The 22,308-nt window shown below is 38.6% G+C and overlaps 1 protein-coding gene across 6 annotated transcripts in view; it reads left to right on the forward strand.

The window, feature by feature from the left end:
* The window catches only part of FHIP1A (FHF complex subunit HOOK interacting protein 1A), a 266,738-nt gene that overhangs the window by 130,354 nt on the left and 114,076 nt on the right, over positions 1 to 22,308 (forward strand). The window contains exon 1 of one of the 6 annotated variants that reach the window (XM_082388960.1): positions 6,720 to 9,086. The exons of the other annotated variants lie outside the window; for them this stretch is intronic. The gene's annotated coding sequence lies outside the window, so the exon portion shown is untranslated. Of the gene's footprint in view, positions 1 to 6,719; positions 9,087 to 22,308 lie in introns of those variants that run through there. 6 annotated transcript variants of the gene reach the window in all.

Raw genomic sequence — 22,308 nt, forward strand, 5'->3', positions numbered from 1 at the left:
TTTCCTCAGTTCAGTAAGCTAATTAGATTAATCACATATTTTTGTTGGCAAGCTCTGGCTGCCACTTTAAAACAAGGGATAAATCAGCCTGTCTTTGTGCTGGGAGATGTTATCAGACTTGGGCTCTTTGTCAGTATTAGCCATTAGTGGGCTCTTTATCTTGATTTTCTAAATAGCCACTTCCTTTACACAAAAGATGTTATGCTCTATGATTTCTTGCTAATCACTTTTGTCACTTACTGCAGTACACCTTTTCAGTCAACGTTGCTTGTATAGAGTACAGTGCTGTGAGATGCTTTTTATTGTACTACTGTTGGTTCGGGTTTTTTTTTTTAATGCTTTACAAATATGTAAGTAAATACACTAAACATTTCACAAAACTTATAGAAATCAAAATAAAAGGAAACATTTCTTGTCCAGCCCTCAATGGGTTGTGAGATATGATGTTTCTCTCTTTTTTTGCTTCCAGTATTCAGTGTTTCTGAGTTCTCTTAATTTTCCCTTCAAAGCGTTGTTTTGATTTGCCAGCTCTACTGTCTCTCTGTGCTGTCACCTGGCCCAGTCCCTCACCAGCGCACCACTGCTTTGTCTATAACTGCTCTCTCTCTGTCAACAGCCTCCTTGTGCTTCATTCCCTGTTTATCTGCTGCACTAATTTCCTTACATCCCTCTTTTGTCCTGTAACCACTTTGCTCAGAAATCTTTCTCCCAGTTGCCCAATGCAGTGGAGCTTGACTCCCTGTCGGCTTCATTTTCCAGTTGCACGCCCTCTGTCGATGGTAGTTCCTGTGCTCTTTGGAAGTAGTCATCTGTCTGCCCGAGGTAAGCTTGTTTACTGCTCCCTACAGGACGGTGCCATGGTTAAGAACGTGGGCACTGGGGTCAGATTAGCTTGGGATCAGGTGCTGGTTCAGCCACTTGCCTTGGGCCGTTAACCTCTCTGTGCCTCAGATTTCTCATCTATAAATTGGGCATAATGATGGTCCTTCCTACCTAGAAGTGCGAAGTGTGAGTTGTGTGTGTGTCTGACACATAGTAAGAATTCAGCAAAAGGGTGAACTACTAATGTATTATGCTCATGTAGTCTAAAATGCCCTTTTAATAATTATGCTAGTACTTATATAATGCTTACTATGTGTCAGGCACTGTCCTAAAGCCCTTACTTACGTGAATTTGTTTAATCCTCACAAGAACTCTATGAAGTAAGAACTGATACAAGTCCCATCTTATAGATGAGAAAACTGAGGCTGAGAGAGTTTGAGTGACTTGCTTAAACTCGCACAATTGGTAAGTGGCAGGGCTAGGATTTGAACCTGGGAAATCTAGCTCTAGAATCAGTGCTCTTAAGCACTATTCTATAAACCTAAATTCTACTTGTGAACCCCCTCCAGGAATCTCTTCGGCTGCATAGCTTGTAGTGATGCCTCTCTCTCTGAATTCCTAATGCATGTATCCAGCAGAATAAGTTCATAATTGCTTAAACCCTCATTGTTTTATATTTTTCAGTCCTGTATATGTACGAAAAATTCCTTTGATTACAAAGTTATTACATGCTAAAATGGAGAATCTGGACTATGGAAACATCAAAGAAGGAAATAAAATACACCTGGAGATAACTACTATTCACATGTTATCTGTCCTCCTAGTGTTATTTATAAATATTATACATATACACATGACAATATAGGACATAAATACACATTATATATAATTATGGTCATGCCATGTATATAATTTTTGTATCCCGCTTTTCTTGCTTCACATTATAGTGTAAGCATTTGCCTGTGTCATTAAATATTATTTTCAGTCACCATTATAATGAGTTCAAACAACTTAATTGTTTAGTTAACTTGCCTATGGTGGACATATTGTTTACTTCCAATTTTTAAATGACTAATAAACATTTCTACAATTAGATGGGTCATAGGTCATGGCTTTTTTTTTTTTTAATTAATTAATTTATTTACTTTTGTCTGCATTGGGTCTTCGTTGGGTTGCGCGGGCTTCTCATTGCGGTGGCTTCTCTTGTTGCGGAGCATGGGCTCTAGGCTCGAGGGCTTTATTTAGTAGTTGTGGCTCTCGGGCTCTAGAGCACAGGCTCAGTTGTAGCATACGGGCTTAGTTGCTCCCCGGCATGTGGGATCTTCCCGGATCAGGACTCGAACCTGTGTCCCCCACAATAGCAGGCGGATTCTTAACCACTGCGTCACCCGGGAAGCCCGGTCATGGCTTTAAAAAAAAGATTTCTGGTCTGTATGCAAAATTGCCTTTCAAAGATTGCACCAATTTATTACTTCCACTGTAATAAAACAGTGTTCTATTGAAACTCCACGTGTTTCACTGTCCTTGTTGACTACTTGCTCACTGTTCTTATTACCAATAATGTTTTGATTAGTAATTGCTAATGTGGTAGATGATCTAGGGCAAGGGTTATGGTTCAAGTTGCAGTGAACACAAAGCACTTTTAGTAACAAGCACATGGTGTTCCATGAATATTTACTTGGTTTTTCAGTAGGGATGTGATGGGCTTTGTAGAACTCTAGGATTTAGGAACTGGAGGACACTGTTCATTTAATATAGCCCCGTGTTTTGAAGATAAAGAAAGTGAGACACAGAGAGGTCAAGTAACCCGTCTAAGTTCTTACAACTGGTTAGGAGCAGAACGAGTATTAGATTTCTGGTTTTCAAACTCATTGATTTTTCACTATGTCACAGGGTTTTTCATTTACCTTAATTATTCATCGAACATCCCTCCATCTGGCTTCCCTGACATGGCTGACCAAATTAGGGGGTAGTGCTTGTGACCATAGAACAAAGTAATCAATGCTTGCCACTCTTTGGGACTAAGGTAAAGGATTCTGATTAACCTCATCAGGCAGTCCAGCTTTGTCACCATTTAATTCCTCCTTTCCCCACTTAGAACTTCTCAGGTGCCAATGTTTAACTCAGATAAAATGGGAGGGATGTGAAGATGGGGACCTGAAATGTGGCCTCTCCCTGACAGAGGCCTCAGACTCCATGAGGTTGTTTAGAGTGCTTTGTGCCTGGAAACCGGTTTCCTTAAGGGTTATGGGCTGTGTGGTAGTTGCAATGTCTGGCTGCGTGGCCTTTCTCTTCTTCCATGGTGTGGAGAAAAGCTACGGTGCGGAGCTAACCCACAGAAGCTGGCTCAGCCTGACTGCACCTTGCCCCGGAAAACGGTCCTGGGAGCCTTCATCTTAATGCAGCTTTTGTTCTGCAGGTTCGGCAGTGTGGAAGTCCTCACTGCCCTCACTCTTTTTGCATTTCTCTTAAGAGCACTTGGTTTCCCAGGAAGGTCTGGGTAGCGTGTATTACTCTCTCTGTATATCGATATAGTGGGATGAAAAGTAAATGCAATGAAGTTTTGCAGTTCAAATCTTTTTTTTTTTTATTTGATATTGTGATGATTAAGCTAGAAAAAGGTTAGCAGCTTCAAGGCTGGAAACACATGTTAAATACTTATCTTTATTGCCAATAAGATTGACTAAAATTACCAAGGCAAAATGTTTTCTTTCTTAGAAAGTCTCAGAATAACCTCCCTTTATCACCCTGTCCTTAACAAAGAACAAAGGATGTTATCAACACATTACAAGAATTATCTTGATAGATTCTAATTTTCCCATAAAAGTAATCAAAAAAGAAACCTGCTTTGATAGCCTCTCGCCTCTCGGGAAAGGTCTTAATGCTATTTGATGTGCTTTTGGATGAGAAGCTCAGAAAAGGAACTTTTAAAAGATGATCATGTCCCATTTATTTTTTAGGGATATATTATGGTTTTTTAAACATCATGGAAATGACAGTAAAAGTGGGCTTAAATTTTTGGCACAATCCACCGTCCTCCCTTTTACTTGTTCATTCACTTACTCATTAGTTAATTCACTCAACAAAGATTTCTTACAGGCTTACTGTGTGACACGTACCGTGTAAGTCATTGGGGATATAGCAATGAACAAAATGTAGACTTTGCTTTCACGGAATTTATAAGCGTCTTGTGGGCAAAAAGTCAAGTCTTTCTGGGAAGACTTCCTAGTAGTGGAGCCATGTAAGCTGAGACCCGAGGAGTGAGAAGAAATCTGAAGATGGTGCCTACTATGGATAGATCTGGAGGTGCCTTGGGAAGGTGGAGCTACATGTACAGTATATTGAAGAAGGGGGCCGTGGAAATATTCAGGTTTAATTACAGAGTCTTCATCTCAGAAACAAAAACCGTTTGCTATTATTTTTAGAACTTAAATATTGTTTCTCCACATGACCAGGCCTCATTAGCGGGGGGTGGGGGGGTTGGGGGTGGAGGGGGTGGGGTGGGGGGGAGATTCAAAGGCTTGGGTTACAATCGCAAAGACTTTCTTTTTGGTTCCCTCTGCATCCCCTCCGGCAGCTCCAGCTCCTCTGTGCCTTGCCAGTTGTTCCTGTAGTTTGAAAACTGCGTGGAGATTCTTTCCTCTAGGTTGGCAGTTCTGATTAGAGTGGATTATTCTGACTCAGAAACCAGGAGAAAATAATCGTGACATGCTTTTGTGCAGTGGTGCCATAGATTGGCTGTATCTTGTCCCCTGGAGTGTTGTCATAAGGGACTGAAGGCCATTGGATGCATCGTACATTGTGTGAGAAGCGGCAGAAGTACCTGCAGACCCAGTGCTGGAGACGTATTAGAAAGAAGGGCTGCTGAAACAGGATGCACTTCTCTACTTTTGTGTGAAGATAGCAGCGCTCAGAGAAAAGCTGCCTGTTGGAGCAGAGGGTGGACTCACAGAAAGAAAAACTAAAGTTCAAGGTCACCTAGTCAATGTTCTTTGAACTTTCTTAGACATTTTTTTTTTCTCCCAACAAAGTCTTCTATGGAAATCTAGAATATAAATCTGATAAAAGCAATGAATTGACACCTTAGAGAGTTTTAATATTCATTATTTTTAAATGCCTGAAGCAATGCTTTTCCCTAAAGCTCTTGGGTTCTGACAGGCACAGCCTGAAAAAGAGCTAATAGTAATAGCTCACTTTTATTAGTGTTTGCAATGAGAGACACTGTGCTGAGCCCTGCTTGCAGTTTCACATCTAATCTCCCCTGCAGCCCTGCGAGGTAGGCACGGTGTTGATCATCTCTGTATTACAGATGAGGCTTTAGGTTTAGAGAGGCTTAATCTCCTGCCCAAGGTCACATGGCTAGTAAGCAGTGGGAGTTGGATTTGAACGCAGGTGTCCGTGACTGACCAGCCAAAGCCCTTAATCATTGATCTAGTGGGACATCGGCACTGAATGGCACAATATGTGGTCATGACCTTACTGAGATCACATTTGTGGTCAGTGCCACACTGGGATTGGGACCCAGGAATTCTGAGCCTTGGTCCAGTGGTCTTTGTGTGTATCATAGTGACAACTGCTCTGGAAGCATCAGAGTGATAGTTAATAGATGAGCTAGTTTCTTGGAAACACAGTTCCCGTAAAACAAAATGTAGTTAATAGGACACATGTCCTTCTTTTCATGTAGCTTAAGAATAGTTTTTTTTAAAAGGGAGATGAACATGTGTTAAAGTAGAGAGGGAAAAAAAAATCTCTCCTTCCTTCTCTCTCCTCCCTTGCTCTTTTTGCTGTAATTAGACAACTTGAAAAATCTTTCAAAAGGGTTTATTTTTGAAATGAAAAGTTAGTAGCTAGGTTAATTTATTTTTCTTATTCTTCAGGCTGTTGGGATGTGTGTATGTGTGTATGTATGTATGTATTTAAAATTACCTAGATTACCTACCAGCCTAACATAAGGGATAAATGTTTTTAAAATGGTAATCTCAGCACTTAGAGCAAAAACCACTTTTTGTGTTAATTCTTAATATTGGTTTGGGAATCATTTAGAACTATAAAAGGCTGAATATTGGAAAATGTTGATTTAAATAACCGAAGCCGCCTTGGTATTGTTTTTGTTAGTTTACCTATCAAAAGTGATGTCCGTTCTCTGTTTGAAGGCTTGTAACATTTTAAAGCATCTTTATTTTGTAACAGTCTTTTTGTCTACGTGTCTTCGTTGTAGCTGACTGATGGTGGTGGTGTGCACTGCAGGGCCTCCTGGGACGCAGACTCTGAGACGGTGGAGTTTGTTGGGTGTGCTCCTTGAATCTACACCTGCGGGGAGAGAAGGAGGCGGCTCTGGGCAGAGAGAGGTGGCGGAAGGAAGGGTGCTGTGAAGTCTCCACAAAGGCCTGGGCTGCCGCTACAGAGCTGACCTGACTTGGGAGCAAGGGAGTTGCACCCTCTCTTAGTCCAGGCATGGATGTGGGCTGCCTTCAAGGGGAGGGTTTATTCTTGGCAAAGTGGCTGTCTTCAGCAGAGGATGATTTCTGGAGGGGGCTGACAGCCAGCGGCCCTCCTAGCAGCTGGGAGAACACATCTCTCCATCCTGGAGAGACTGGTGGATGTCACAGCATCGAGTACAGTGCCGTTAACTCTTCAAATTCAGTAAAAGGGTAGGGGAGGCTGGAGAGAAGCTCGTCAGATAATCTTTGTGTGATGAATATGGTTTTAAGGTAGATGGGTAGTTGTACAAGATGTAATCTGTTAGCAAATCCAGTTTTCCCTTCTCTGTGTGTGTGTGTGTGTGTGTGTGTGAGAGAAAGTTTGATACATAAGCCTATGAAAGTAGAACCACTTTAAAAATACAATTTACCTAATTCATGGTGTGATTTATTCTAGTATTAAATCCACAATCTGGCTAAGTCACAGATCCTTCAAGTGCTCACAGAGGAATGTGCTTTGTATTATAATTGTCCGAGGAAAAGGCTGGGACCATGCTGCATGGGGAAGATGAGCACAGTCTACGGAAGTTTTATAAAACCAGAAGCCAGATTGCAGAGTCTAATCCACAGGGGGGATTTCATATAAGGATTTAATGACCTGAATTTTCATTGAAAATATTGCATCGTTTTATATTTCATAAACAATCATGGAAAAACACATGCAGTTACATTTTAATTTGCTAATTTAAATTGTATACAAAAAGTTACCATAGATATCCAACTGAATTTATGAGCTATTCCTTGCAATATTGATCAGTATATACCATGTGAAAAGGAAAACACAAAACGTATTTGGAATCAGCATTTTGGGTAATGCATCTTTCAATAGCTGTTAACATATCCCCTCTCTTAGAACTAAAGTGATGAATCTGGATATATTAAATGGCTCATGTTTAGTGGTTTTTCTTTCTTTTTACTGGTAGGATAATCAGTTGTGTTAATCTTTCTAACAGGCATTAGAATTACTAACCAGTGGGACTTTGTTTGCATAGCTAGACCTTGTGTAAGCAGGGAAATGTCACAGCATCTCCAGTGACTGAAACCCCAAGTTTTCTGGACTCTTAGATACACTGCAGTGGTAGCCATGACTAGCTGAGTAGTGGTTTCAGCTTCTTCAAGCCATCGTTTTGCCTCATCCCAAACTTTTAACCTCCCTAAAGGTTGGATTTGTGATAGGTACAAGTTCCATGACACTGTTCTGTGGACGTTATGGTAAAACAAATAAGCAAATGGAGATATTTCATTAGGGGCTGGAATGCAGGGAATCACATCATATTTTTAAAATCCACACCACACTTCTCATTTGCTTAGGTGACTTCCTTCCTCGTCACCTCAGATATATTCCTATACTATCATGATATCAGCGAAGGAGCCCGTCCTTGGTGAAGCCCTTCCTCATTCCCTTTCCTGACCACGGCTGCAAGTGGACTCCTCCTCTCTCCCATCCAGTCTTCCCAGTCCTCCCAATTCTCCTGACTCTGCCTCTTGTTAATGTCACTATTCACTTTTCTCTAAGCTTCAGTTTCTTCATCTGTAAAATGAGTATGACAGTCCCTACCTCATGGGGTGGTTGTGAGAATTAAATAGTTTAATGTGGTGCCCGGCACAGAGTAAGTGCCCAATAGATGGCACCCTTTGCCACTGGTGGCTATTACCGTTACTTGCCAAGACAAACATCACCCCACAGTGAGCTGCTTATTCCCTGAGGCCTGGGACTGGATCTTACTCACATGCTCTACACTGCACATCTTGGGCAGTGGATGAGTACTTCTTGAATCACCCGTGAATAACATCAGATGCCATCTCTACCCTCAAGGAGACCAGAGTCTGGTTCTGAAATAACTGCAACACAAAGCAGAAACTACATCACCATAGGGAGATATAATTAAACTAAGAGGTTTAGAGCAGAAAGATGTGAATAAGACAGGTTTAAGGCAGGTGCTTAGTAGGTGTTCAGCATAATGCTTTTGATCCTGGCAACCAAAGGTTTTGGGATGCTGAAAGTTTTTGCTAGATTATACTGGGCATGTTATATTTCTGCTCTGTATTCTACTCCTCAATTTTTAATGACAACTTGTTCTTTGAACTGTACATGTGACAGGAATGGACAGAGTGCTTTTTTTTTAGCCCAAGCAGGTGGAATTAGATCTGAGGGCATCTGTTCAATACATCCAGGTCTTTTTGACACTTTTGCAACCATTTACTATACGTATCTGTCATTGTTTACGCTGGGTGTGCTGTTATGCTGAGCATATGCTAATTTCATATGCTTGGGTTGTAGTTAGTGTGTAGATAATTTGAACATTTTGCTTTTTTAAAAATTTTCATTATGTAGTTATTCTATTTAATGGCTTTGAAAGGATTCTTTCTCCAGAGAGAGAGCCAAACTAGAATTAATTATTTTTAATCACATTTTTTGGGGCTGGCATGTTCTGTCTTCCCCCACCTCAGTCATATCAGCTAGATTTAGGAGAGAAATCACAGGGGGGCTCTGTTCAGAAAGTTACTTGTTTGATTCTCCCAGCGGTACTGGTTCTTTGATCTTCTACTAGCGTAGCTCCTCTGATCTTTTATTCTGTGAGGTGTTTGTCTCTGTATGATGGATGTTTCACTGACCCAAGTAAATGGAAGAAAATTTTCTCCAACTTTAAATGTATTGCTTTCCTTATTCTTTCAAAAAACACACTTTTCTTAAGTGTAAGAACATTTTAGAGGTGTTTGGCATCAAATCAACAGAATTGTGGCCTTTAATGGAATCTGAAGCACTGACAGGTGGTTTGATTGGTGAGAATCCATTTTTCTTTCTTTCTCCTTGACCTTACTCCTGTCACACAAGAAGGAAACACCCTCCTCCTCCTCCTCTTATTTCTTTGAAACAAGAGTATCTGATTTCATTGAATTTTGGACTTTGGTTCTTATTGTAACTTTCCTTTTCCCCCTGAAGGAGAGGAAAAACTCTGAACTTTGTACAGAGTAAATTAAATTATGAGGAAAATAGTCTGGAGTTAAACAAGATGAACTGAGCTCTTGGAACTGAATCTAAGCATTGCCGTGATGTCGTAGATAGTCTAACCATGACTCACAAGCATATTAGTCATTTTGATACACCGTTGATTTGACTAATTACCCTGAAGGCTGGCTGGCAGGCAGACTGAATTGCTCAAGTCAGCTAGTAATTTTGATCAAATCAACGAGTAATTATAGTTTTGTGCCGGCAACAAATATAGAATCCTGATTTTGTTAGACCGAAGAAGATGTTATTGTGATATAATCATATACAGTATTTAATTCTAGCATTAGAGCGGTCCTTTACCTTTTTTCTGACTTCAGGGCTTAAGTTCTCAGAACACTTGATAGAAAAATGTTGTGGCAACTTTTTAGAGAGACTCATTTTATTCTCTCAATAATCAATACATAAACGTGGGGAAGATTCTCTGGTGCTAAAGTAAATACATATATTCTAAATGTACTTTAATCATAATAAGCCTATTTTTATAAGCCCTCAGAACTAAATATGGTCCGATTTAAAGCTCAAAATTCTCACAGAAAGATTTCTCACAGAAAGAACCTAGACATGAACAATTCATATGGCAGAGCCAGAAGTTAGTGCTACTAATTTCCCTATCAGTTTATTAGAGGAATACTAATATTTGCATGACCAGGTCCACCTGAAACCAAAATCCTCATATTTGTTTGGTTCCCACTGGATAATCATCCTTTTCCTCACTTATGAGAAATCTTTCTCCAGAGTATGATGTTTATTACTGAATTGCTAATTGGCAATGTTTGTATGCTGTATTTATGGGCGTAAATCTAAAATATTTTAGAAACCTCTGTTTCTTAATGGAAAAAAATCTGTCTTTAATTTACTTGAGTTGTCTCCTGGGTGGTTTACCTATATTAGATTCCTTTTCTATGAAAACAGGAAATATAATTTACCTGGAAGTTAGTACAGATTTGCTGTGTAATTAATGTTTGTGAAGCTCCTCCAGGGTAGTTATTCTGAAGAAAGCGCCAGTGTTGTGTGGTAACTTCATCTACTGTATATATCCTTGACCCTCCCCCCTCCCCCCAAAAAAAATCGGAAAGAGAAAGAGAAGACAGTAATTTAAAAGGTTTGGATACTTCTGAGTTTATTCTTGGGGAACTGTAGCTGTGTATACCTGCTGGTTCCTTGCTTGGTCCCAGTTTCTACCCGCCTCTCATGGTGTGAGTTATCACACTGTGCTGAAAGTAATTCTTACAGTCGAAGGTACACATTATTGTTTGTACAACCGGATGCCAAATGCCTGCTGCTTTGTTGGATACTCAACCATTTCTCCAATTTAATGAGAAAACGTATGTTGATTTCCAACAAGCACCTTGCTAAGGGGTGTTCAGGAGTGTTTTTATGTCTTGCTTTATATACTGACATTAGAACCTAATCTCCAGATAGGTTCTATTCCAATAGTATAGAGTCAGATTATCAATTTTTGGTAATCCTGCAGGGCATAGCATGGGAGTGAATTATTATGCATATATATTAATATTATATAACATCATTCTTGCAAAAAAAAGGAACTGACCAAATTTCCTCTTTTGCTTTCATACCCTCTTCACAACTTCTTTGATTTTAAGTGGTTGATTGGCTCTAAAGTGCAGGATGCTTTTCAGGGGAAAGTAGGAACCCTTGTCTACTCTTCTTGCTCCTAGTTTTCTACCGGAAGCACCAACTCTGGGGAGAAATAGTGCCAAATGCAGAATTTACCTGAAGGAAAACTCAATTTAAAACACTGTCTTTGATTTTCTTTTCTTGCTTTTGCTGTCTCTTTCTTTCCCCTCCATACAAAATACATGGATACCCCCATGTTAATTTAGTGGAGAAGAGTTTTAATTAAAGAAGTATAGATAGCCTGAAACCATTCAAGTCTGTGCCAGTCACTCTAGCGGCAAGTGTATGTAAATTGAAGCAGAGTATGGGAGAGTTGCGATCTACTCAGTTGCTTCTGGAGGCCTATAGATAAATTAATGCCTCCCTCTCCATGAGGACAGCCTCTCTGCAAGTCTGCTCACGAGGCTGGCAGCCATCCAGTCAGTAAGCCACCCTTGTTGCAACAGAGGAACTGCTTAATATTAAGGTGTTGCAGTTTTTACTTGTATTTCTTGGAAAGGCATCCCAGTAAGCCGAAATGCTGGACCCCCAAGCAGAAATTAGAGCCTTCATTACCCTCTGTTAATTGCGAATGACACATGGCTTTTCTATTGTGGAGTCTCTGAAAAGGTAGCAACTAATGATTAGCATTTACATCTGTGTGCAGAGCTAGATATGTGTGTGCATGCACGCGCACATGCCCACACATGGACATGTGTGAAACTCCATGCATGAGAGGGAGAGAGTGGTGAAGCAGTGCTTCATTCAGGGGTAACCAGTCTCTTACCAGGTTCTATTTCAGCATTCCACAAAATGATGCTTTTGGCAAAATGAGACTTCAGAACAGTGAGATCTGCCATTAATGAGTACAGCATTTTTAAAGAGAAAGAGAAAGTTTAAGCAACTTATTTACAGGTGCATAATGATCTTTGATTTTTCAGGGCAAATGATAGTTTGAAAGGCTTTGTATAAGTAGAAAGAAATCCTTTAAAAAAGCCAAATAATTTTAAAAGGTTATAGTGAATAGTGGTGACACTGCTCAAGTGTAACTACAGCAAATTGCAGTGCTGAAGGTTTCTTGGGTATGAGAAATCTTCATAGTGAGCTATATTTACTTTGACTGATTTTGATTTTCTTAAAAAGAGGTTCTTAAAAATTACTGAGAAACTCGCAGACCCCTGGAAAGGGGCTCGTGGAACCCTAGGGTTCCTCTGACTACTTTTGGAGTATTATTGCACAATAATAATTAAAATAAGCATTTTAAAAAAAAGTGGTCCTTAAAAATAAGAATTCTTATGCTGAGTTCTTTACGCTTCTGTAACATGTCATTTTCATCCATGTTTATTCCATTGGAAGTTAACAATTTATATGCTACAAATCGAGTTGGGTTCCCTTTGTGTGTTTTCTGTTTAATACTTTTCAGACATTTTGTGATCAATGTAATTGATTCAAATAACATATTACGTTAATGTACTCTTTTATCCCTACTCATACCCACCAGGCTATATAATCATTGTGCAGGCTTCTTCCTTTCCCAGAGAGTTGGAGACAATTGCTACACTTAAGCTGGACTTAGGTACTTTCCTTTTGTTCGGATGTTCTTTTGCTTTTATTTTGTTAATTAGAAAATGTTTTCACTAAGTAGTACGTAATCATGGTACCAAATTCAAAAAGTGAAGAAGGGCACACAGTGAAAAGCAAGTCTCCCTCCCTCCCTGTCCCAGCCATCCAGTGCCCCTGTGCTCAGAGTCCTTGGCTATCTTCACAGAGAAGGGATATGCATTTACTAGCATATACAGTAACACATGCCTTTTTATTTTCTTACACAGATGATGGCATAATATACTTGCTGTTCTGTACATATCCTGGCAGCCTTTCCATATCAGTACATTCAGAGCTGCAACCTTTTTTTAAAAAATTAAAACAATTTTTAAATTGAACTATACTTGATGTTCAACATTATATCAGTTACAGGTGTACAATATAGTGATCCACAATTTTAAAAGGTTATATTCCATTTATAGTTATTATAAAATATTGGCTATATTCCCCATGTTGTACAATATATCTTTGTAGCTTATTTTATACTTAATAGTTTATACCTCTTAATCCTGTACCCCATATTGTGCCCTCCTGCCCCCGGCCCTGATTCCCTCTCCCTACTGGCAATGAAATTAGGCCAGTGTGTTCTCTATATCTGTGAGTCTGCTTCTTTTTTGTTATATTCATTAGTTTGGTGTATTTTTTTTAGATTCCACATATAAGTGATATAATACAGTATTAGGCTTTCTCTATCTGACTTATTTCACTCAGCATAATACCTTCCAAGTCCATCCATGTTGCTGCAAATGGCAAAATTTCATTCTTTTTAATGGCTGAGTAGTATTCCATTGTATATACATACCACATCTTCTTTATCCATTCACATGTTGATGGACACTTAGGTTGCTTCCCTACTTTGGCAGTTTTTTAGTTGTTGAATTGTATGAGCTGTTTATATATTTTGGATATTAACCCCTTATGGGTCATAACATTTGCAAGTTTTCTCTCATTCAGTAGGTTGTCTTTTCGTTTTGTTGCTGGTTTTCTTTGCTGTGCAAAAGCTTTTAGGCTTAATTAGGTCCCACTTGTTTATTTTTGCTTTTATTTCCTTTGCTTTAGGAGACAGATCCCCAAAAATACTGCTACGGTTTATGTCAAAGAGTGTTCTGCCTATGTTTTCCTCTAGGAGTTTTATGGTTTCCAGTCTTACATTTAGGTCTATAATCCACTTTGAGTTTATTTTTGTATATGGTATTAGAGAATGTTCTAATTTCATTCTTTTACATGTAGCTGTCCAGTGTTCCCAGCACCACTTATTGAAGAGACTGTATTCTTGCCTACTTTGTCATAGATTAAGTTGACCATAAGTGCGTGGGTTCATTTCTGGGCTTTCTATCCTGTTCCATTGATCTATGTGTCTGTTTTTGTGCCAGTACACATACTGTTTTGATTATTGTAGTTTTGTAGTGTAGTTTTGAAGTCAGTGGAATTCCTCCAGCTCCATTCTTCTTTCTCAAGATTGTTTTGGCTATTCAGGGTCTTTTGTGTTTCCACAAAATTTTTAAAATTATTTGTTCTAGTTCTGTGAAAAATGCTGCCGGTATTTTGATAGGGATTGCGTTGAATCTGTAGATTGCCTTAAGTACTATGGTCAATTTTTTGAATTTTTTTTTTTATACAACATGTTCTTATTAGTTATCCATTGTATACATATTAGGGTATATATGTCAATCCCAATCTCCCAATTCATCACACCCTCACCACCCCCACCCCCCCGCTGCTTTCCCCCCTTGGTGTCCATACGTTTGCTCTCTACATCTGTGTCTCAATTTCTGCCCAGCAAATCAGTTCATCTGTACCATTTTTCTAGGTTCCACGTATATGTTTTAATATATGATATTTGTTTTTCTCTTTCTGACTTACTTCACTCTGTGTGACAGTCTCTAGATTCATCCACGTCTCTACAGATGACCCAGTTTCATTCCTTTTTATGACTGAGTAATATTCCACTGTATATATGTACCACTTCTTCTTTATCCATTCATCTGTCGATGGGCATTTAGGTTGCTTCCATGACCTGGCTATTGTAACTAGTGCTGCAGTGAACATTGGGGTGCATGTGTCTTTTTGAATTATGGTTTTTTCTGGGTATATGCCCAGTGGTGGGATTGCTGGATCATATGGTAATTCTATTTTTAGTTTTTTAAGGAACCTCCGAACTGTTCTCCATAGTGGCTGTATCAATTTACATTCCCACCAACAGTGCAAGAGGGTTCCCTTTTCTCCACACCCTCTCCAGCATTTGTTGTTTGTAGATTTTCTGATGATGCCCATTCTAACTGGTGTGAGGTGATACCTCATTGTAGTTTTGATTTGCATTTCGCTAATAATTACTGATGTTGAGCAGCTTTTCAAGTGCTTCTTGGCCATCTGTATGTCTTCTTTGGAGAAATATCTATTTAAGTCTTCTGCCCATTTTTTAATTGGGTTGTTTGTTTTTTAATATTGAGCTGCATGAGCTGTTTATATATTTTGGAGACTAATCCTTTGTCTGTTGATTCGCTTGCAAATATTTTCTCCCATTCTGAGGGATATGTTTTCGTCTTGTTTGTAGTTTCCTTTGCTTTGCAAAAGCTTTGAAGTTTCATTAGGTCCCATTTTTTTATTTTTCTTTTTATTTCCATTACTCTAGGAGATGGATCAAAAAAGATCTGGCTGTGATTTATGTCAAAGAGTGTTCTTCCTATGTTTTCCTCTAAGAGTTTTATAGTGTCCAGTCTTACATTTAGGTCTCAAATCCATTTTGAGTTTATTTTTGTGTATGGTGTTAGGGAGTGTTCTAATTTCATTCTTTTACATGTAGCTGTCCAGTTTTCCAAGCACCACTTATTGAAGAGACTGCCTTTTCTCCATTGTATATCCTTGCCTACTTTGTCATAGATTAGTTGACCATAGGTGCATGGGTTTATCTCTGGGCTTTCTATCCTGTTGCATTGATCTATATCTCTGTTTTTGTGCCAGTACCATATTGTCTTGATTACTGTAGCTTTGTAGTATAGTCTGAAGTCAAGGAGTCTGATTCCTCCAGCTCCATTTTTTCCCCTCAAGACTGCTTTGGCTATTCGGGGTCTTTTGTGGCTCCATACAGATGTCAAGATATTTTGTTCTACTTCTGTAAAAAAAATGCCATTAGTAATTTGATAGGGATTGCATTGAATCTGTAGATTGCTTTGGGCAGTATAGTCATTTTCCCAATATTGACTCTTCCAATCCAAGAACATGGTATATCTCTCCATCTGTTTGTATCATTTTTAATTTCTTTCCTCAGTGTCTTATTGTTTTCTGCATACAGGTCTTTTTTCTCCCTAGGTAGGTTTATTCCTAGGTATTTTATTATTTTTGTTGCAGTGGTAAATGGGAGTGTTTCCTTAATTTCTCTTTCAGATTTTTCATCATTAGTGTATAGGAATGCAAGAGATTTCTGTGCATTAATTTTGTATCCTGCAACTTTGCCATATTCATTAATTAGCTCTAGCAGTTTTCTGGTGGCAGTTTTGGGATTCTCTATGTATAGTATCATGTCATCTGCAAACAGTGACAGTTTTACTTCTTGTTTTCCAATTTGTATTCCTTTTATTCCTTTTTCTTCTCTGATTGCCATGGCTAGGACTTCCAAAACTATGTTGAATAACAGTGGTGAGAGTGGACATCCTTGTCTTGTTCCTGATCTGAGAGGAAATGCTTTCAGTTTTTCACCATTGAGAATGATGTTTGCTATGAGTTTGTCGTATGTGGCCTTTATTATGTTGAGGTAGGTTCCCTCTATGCCCACTTTCTGGAGAGTTTTTATCATAAATGGGTGTTGAATTTTGTCAAAAGCTTTTTCTGCATCTATTGAGACGATCATATGGTTCTTCTACTTCAATTTGTTAATATGGTGTATCACATTGATTGATTTGCATATATTGAAGAATCCTTTCATCCCTGGGATAAATCCCACTTGATCATGGTGTATGATCCTTTTAATGTGTTGTTGGATTCTGTTTGCTAGTATTTTGTTGAGGATTTTTGCATCAATATTCATCAGTGATATTAGTCTGTAATTTTCTTTTTTTGTAGTATTTTTTGTCTGGTTTTGGTATCAGGGTGATGGTGGCCTCGTAGAATTAGTTTGGGAGTGTTCCTTCCTCTGCAATGTTTTGGAAGAGTTTGAGAAGGATGGGTGTTAGCTCTTCTCTAAATGTTTGATAGAATTCACCTGTGAAGCCATCTGGTCCTGGGCTTTTGTTTGTTGGAAGATTTTTAATCAAAGTTTCAATTTCATTCCTTGTGATTGGTCTGTTCATATTTTCTGTTTCTTCCTGGTTCAGTCTTGGAAGGTTATAACTTTCTAAGAATTTGTCCGTTTCTTCCAGGTCGTCCATTTTATTGGCATACAGTTGCTTATAGTAGTCTCTTAGTATGCTTTGTATTTCTGCAGTGTCTGTTGTAACTTCTCCTTTTCATTTCTAATTTTATTGATTTGAGTCCTCTCCCTCTTTTTCTTGATGAGTCTGGCTAATAGTTTATCAATTTTGTTTATCTTCTCAAAGAACCAGCTTTTAGTTTACTTGATCTTTGCTATCGTTTCCCTCATTTCTTTTTCATTTATTTCTGATCTGATCTTTATGATTTCTTTCCTTCTGCTAACTTTGGGGGGTTTTTGTTCTTCTTTCTCTAATTGCTTTAGTGTGAGATTAGGTTGTTTATTTGAGAAGTTTCTTGTTTCTTGAGGTAGGATTGTATTGCAATAACCTCCTTCTTAGAATGCTTTTACTGCATCCCGTAGGTTTTGGATTGTCGTGTTTTCATTGTCATTTGTCTCTAGGTATTTTTTGATTTCCTCTTTGATTTCTTCAGTGATCTCTTGGTTATTTAGTAACGTATTGTTTAGCCTCCATGTGTCTGTGTTTTTTACGTTTTTTTCCGTGTAATTGATTTCTAATCTTATAGCATTGTGGTCAGAAAAGATGCTTGATATGATTTCAATTTTCTTAAATTTACTGAGGCTTGGTTTGTGACCCATGATGTGATCTATGCTGGAGAACATTCCATGCGCAGTTGAGAAGAAAGTGTAATCTGCTGTTTTTGGATGGAATGTCCTATAGATATCAATTAAATCTATCTGGTCTATTGTGTCATTTAAAGCTTCTGTTTCCTTATTTATGTTCATTTTGGATGATCTGTCCATTGGTGTAAGTGAGGTGTTAAAGTCCCCCACTATTATTGTGTTACTGTCGATTTCCTCTTTTAGAGCTGTTAGCAGTTGCCTTATGTATTGGGTTGCTCCTATGTTGGGTGCATATATATTTATAATTGTTATATCTTCTTCTTGGATTGATCCCTTGATCATTATGTAGTGTCCTTCCTTGTCTCTTGTAGCATTCTTTATTTTAAAGTCTATTTTATCTGATATGAGTATTGCTACTCCAGCTTTCTTTTGATTTCCATTTGCATGGAATATCTTTTTCCATCCCCTCATTTTCAGTCTGTATGTGTCCCTAGGTCTGATGTGGGTCTCTTGTAGACAGCATATATATGGGTCTTGTTTTTGTATCCATTCACCGAGCCTGTGTCTTTTGGTTGGAGCATTTAATCCATTCACGTTTAAGGTAATTATCGATATGTATGTTCCTATGACGATTTTCTTAATTGTTTTGGGTTTGTTTTTGTAGGTCCTTTTCTTCTCTTGTGTTTCCCACTTAGAGAAGTTCCTTTAGCATTTGTTGTAGAGCTGGTTTGGTGGTGCTGAATTCTCTTAGCTTTTGCTTGTCTGTAAAGCTTTTGATTTCTCCTTCGAATCTGAATGAGATCCTTGCTGGGTAGAGTAATCTTGGTTGCAGGTTCTTCCCTTTCATCACTTTAAATATGTCATGCCACTCCCTTCTGGCTTGTAGAGTTTCTGCTGAGAAATCAGCTGTTAACCTAATGAGAGTTCCCTTGTATGTTGTCTGTCGTTTTTCCCTTGCTGCTTTCAATAATTTTTCTTTGTCTTTAATTTTTGCCAATTTGATTACTATGTGTGTCGGCGTGTTTCTCCTTGGGTTTATCCTGTATGGGACTCTCTGCACTTCCTGGACTTGGGTGGCTATTTCCTTTCCCATGTTAGGGAAGTTTTTGACTATAATCTCTTCAAATATTTTCTCTGGTCCTTTCTCTCTCTCTTCTCCTTCTGGGACCCCTATAATGTGAATGTTATTACGTTTAATGTTGTCCCAGAGGTCTCTTAGGCTGTCTTCATTTCTTTTCATTCTTTTTTCTTTATTCTGTTCTGCAGCAGTGAATTCTACCATTCTGTCCTCCAGGTCACTTATCTGTTCTTCTGCCTCAGTTATTCTGCTATTGATTCCTTCAAGTGTAGTTTTCATTTCAGTTATTGTATTGTTCATCTCTCTTTGTTTGTTGTTTAATTCTTCTAGGTCTTTGTTAAACATTTCTTGCATCTTCTCGATCTTTGCCTCCATTCTTTTTCCGAGGTCCTGGATCATCTTCACTATCAATATTCTGAATTCTTTTTCTGGAAGGTTGCCTATCTCAACTTCATTTAGTTGTTTTTCTGGAAGGTTGCCTATCTCCACTTCATTTAGTTGGTTTTCTGGGGTTTTATCTTGTTTCTTCGTCTGAGACATAGCCCTCTGCCTTTTCATCTTGTCTATCCTTCTGTGAATGTGGCTTTTGTTTCACAGGCTGCAAGACTGTAGTTCTTCTTGTTTTTTTGTCTGCCCTCTGGTGGATGAGGCTGTCTAAGAGGCTTGAGCAAGTTTCCTGATGGAAGGGACTGGTTGTGGATAGACCTGGCTGTTGCTCTGGTGGGCAGAGCTCAGTAAAACTTTAATCCACTTGCCTGCTGATGGGTGGGGCTGGGTTCCCTCCCTGTTGGTTGTTTGGCCTGAGATGACCCAACACTGGAGCCTACAGGGCTCTTTGGTGGGGCTAATGGTGGACTCTGGGAGCGCTCACGCCAAGGAGTACTTCCCAGATCTTCCGCTGCCAGTGTACTCTTCCTCACAGTGAGACACAGCCACACCCCGCCTCCGCAGGAGACCCTCCAACACTAGCAGGTCACTGCTCCTTCCCCTGGGTCCTGATGCACACACTACTTTGTGCCTGCACTCCAAGAGTGGAGTCTCTGTTTCCCCCAGTCCTGTCGAAGTCCTGCAATCAAATCCCGGTAGCCTTCAAAGTCTGATTCTCTAGGAATTCCTCCTCCCATTGCCGGACCCCCAGGTTGGGAAGCCTGACATGGGGCTCAGAACCTTCACTCCAGTGGGTGGACTTCTGTGGTATAAGTGTTCTCCAGTTTGTGTGTCACCCATGCAGCAGGTATGGGATTTGATTTTATTGTGATTGTGCCCCTCCTACCATCTCACTGTGGCTTCTCCTTTGTTTTTGGATGTGGGGTATCTTTTTTGGTGAGTTCCAGTGTCTTCCTATCGATGATTGTTCAGTAGTTAGTTGTGATTTTGGTGCTCTCGCAAGAGGGAGTGAGCACATGTCCTTCTACTCCGCCATCATGAACCAATCTGACTATGGTCATTGTAACAGTATTAATTCTTACAATCCAAGAACATGATATATCTTTCCATCTATTAGTGTTGTCTTCAGCTTCTTTCATCAGTGTCTTATAGTTTTATGAATACAGGTCTTATACCTCCTTAGGTAGGTTTATTACTAGGTATTTTACTCTTTTTGATGCAATGGTAAATGGGATTGTTTCCTTAATTTTTCTCTTTCTGATATTTCATCGTTATTGTATAAAAATGCAACAGATTTCTGTATATTAATATTGTATTCTGAAACTTTACCAAATTGATGAGCTCTAATAGTTTTCTGGTGGCTTCTTTAGGATTTTCTGTTTATAGTATCATGTCATATGCAAACAGTGACAGTTTGCATATGACATGTTTCCTTTCCAATTTGGATTCCTTTTATTTCTTTTCGTTCCCTGTGTGCTATGGCTAGGACTTCCAAAACTATGTTGAGTAAAAGTGGTGAGATTGGGCATCCTTGTCTTATTCCTGATCTTAGAGGAAATGCTTTCAGCTTTCACCATTGAGTATGTTGTTACCTGTGGGTTTGTCATATATGGCTTTTATTATGTTGATGAATGTTCCCTCTTAACCCACTTTCTGGAGAGTTTTTTTATCATAAATGGATTTTAAATTTTGTCAGAAGCTTTTTCTGCATCTGTTGAGATGATCGTATGGTTTTTATTCTTTAATTTGTTAATGTATCACGTTGATTGATTTGCAGATATTGAAAAATCCTTGTATCCCTAGGATAAATCCCACTTAGTCATGGTGTGTGATCCTCTTACCGTATTGTTGGATTTGGTGTGCTAATATTTTGCTGAGGATTTTTGCATCTGTGTTCATCAATGATACTAACCTGTAATCCTTTTTGTGTGTGTGATTCTTTGCCTGTTTTTGGTATCAGGGTGGTACCTCATAGAATGAGTTCAGAAGTGTTCCTCTGCAATTTTTTGGAAGAGTTTCAGAAGGATAGGTGTTAGCTCTTCTCTAAATGTTTTGTAGAACTCACCTGTAAAGCCATCTGGTCGTGGACTTTTGTTTGTTGGGAGTTTTTAAATGACTGATTCAGTTTCGTTACTGTAAATTAGTCTGTTCATATTTTTCTTCCTTCCTGGTTCCGTCTTGGGAGATTGTACCTTTCTAAGAATTTGTCCGTTTGTTCTGGGTTATCCATTTCATTGGCTTATAGTTGCTTGTAGTAGTCTCTTATGAACCTTTGTATTTCTGCAGTGTAAGTTGTAATTTCTCCTTTTTTCATTTCTAATTTTATTGATTTGAGTTCTCTCCCCTTTTTTCTTGATGATTCTGGCTAAAGGTTAATCAATTTTCTTTATCTTCTCAAAGAATCAACTTTTAGTTTTATTGATCTTTGCTATGTTTTCTTTGTTTCTATTTCATTTATTTTTGGTCTGATCTTTATGATTTCTTTCCTTCTACTAACTTTGGAATTTGTTTGTTCTTTTTTATCAAGTCCTGTTAGGTGTAAGGTTAGGTTGTTTGAGATTTTTCTTGTTTCCTGAGGTAAGCTTGTATCTCTGTAAACTTCCCTCTTAGAACTGCTTTTGCTATGTCCCAAAGGTTTTGGATTGTTGTGTTTTCATTTTAATTTGCCTCTAGGTATTTTTTGATTTCTTCTTTGATTTCTTCAGTGATTTATTTGTTGTTTAGTAGCATATTGTTTAGCCTTCGTGTGTTTATGTTTTTTGCAGTATTTTTCTTGTAGTTGATTTCTAGTCTCTTAGTGTTCTGGTCAGAAAAGATGCTTGATATGATTTCAGTTTTAAATTTATTGAGAGTTGTTTTGTGCCTAGCATGTGATGTATCCTGGAGAGTTTTTCGTGTGCACTTGAAAAGAATGTGTATTCTGCTGCTTTCAGATGGAATAGTTTATATATATATGTCAATTAATGTGTCATTTAAGGCCAGTGTTTCCTCACTGATTTTCTGTCTGGATGATCTTTCCATTGATGTAAGTGGCGTGTTAAAGTCCCCTACTATTATTGTGTTACTGTCAATTTCTCCTTTTATGTCTGTTAATATTTGCCTCATATATTCAGGTTGGTTGCGTGTATATTTACAATTTTTATATCTTCTTCTTGGATTGATCCCTTGAACATTATGTAGTGTCTTTCTTTGTCTCTTATTACAGTCTTTATGCTAAAGTCTATTTTGTCTGATATAAGTATTGCTACTTGGCTTTCTTTTGATTTCCATTTTTATGGAATATCTTTCTTCTATACTCTCACTTTCAGTTTGCGTGTGT

The sequence above is a fragment of the Balaenoptera borealis genome (genome assembly GCF_965194805.1).
Source record: "Balaenoptera borealis genome assembly, chromosome: 4".
Classification (NCBI taxonomy): domain Eukaryota; kingdom Metazoa; phylum Chordata; class Mammalia; order Artiodactyla; family Balaenopteridae; genus Balaenoptera; species Balaenoptera borealis.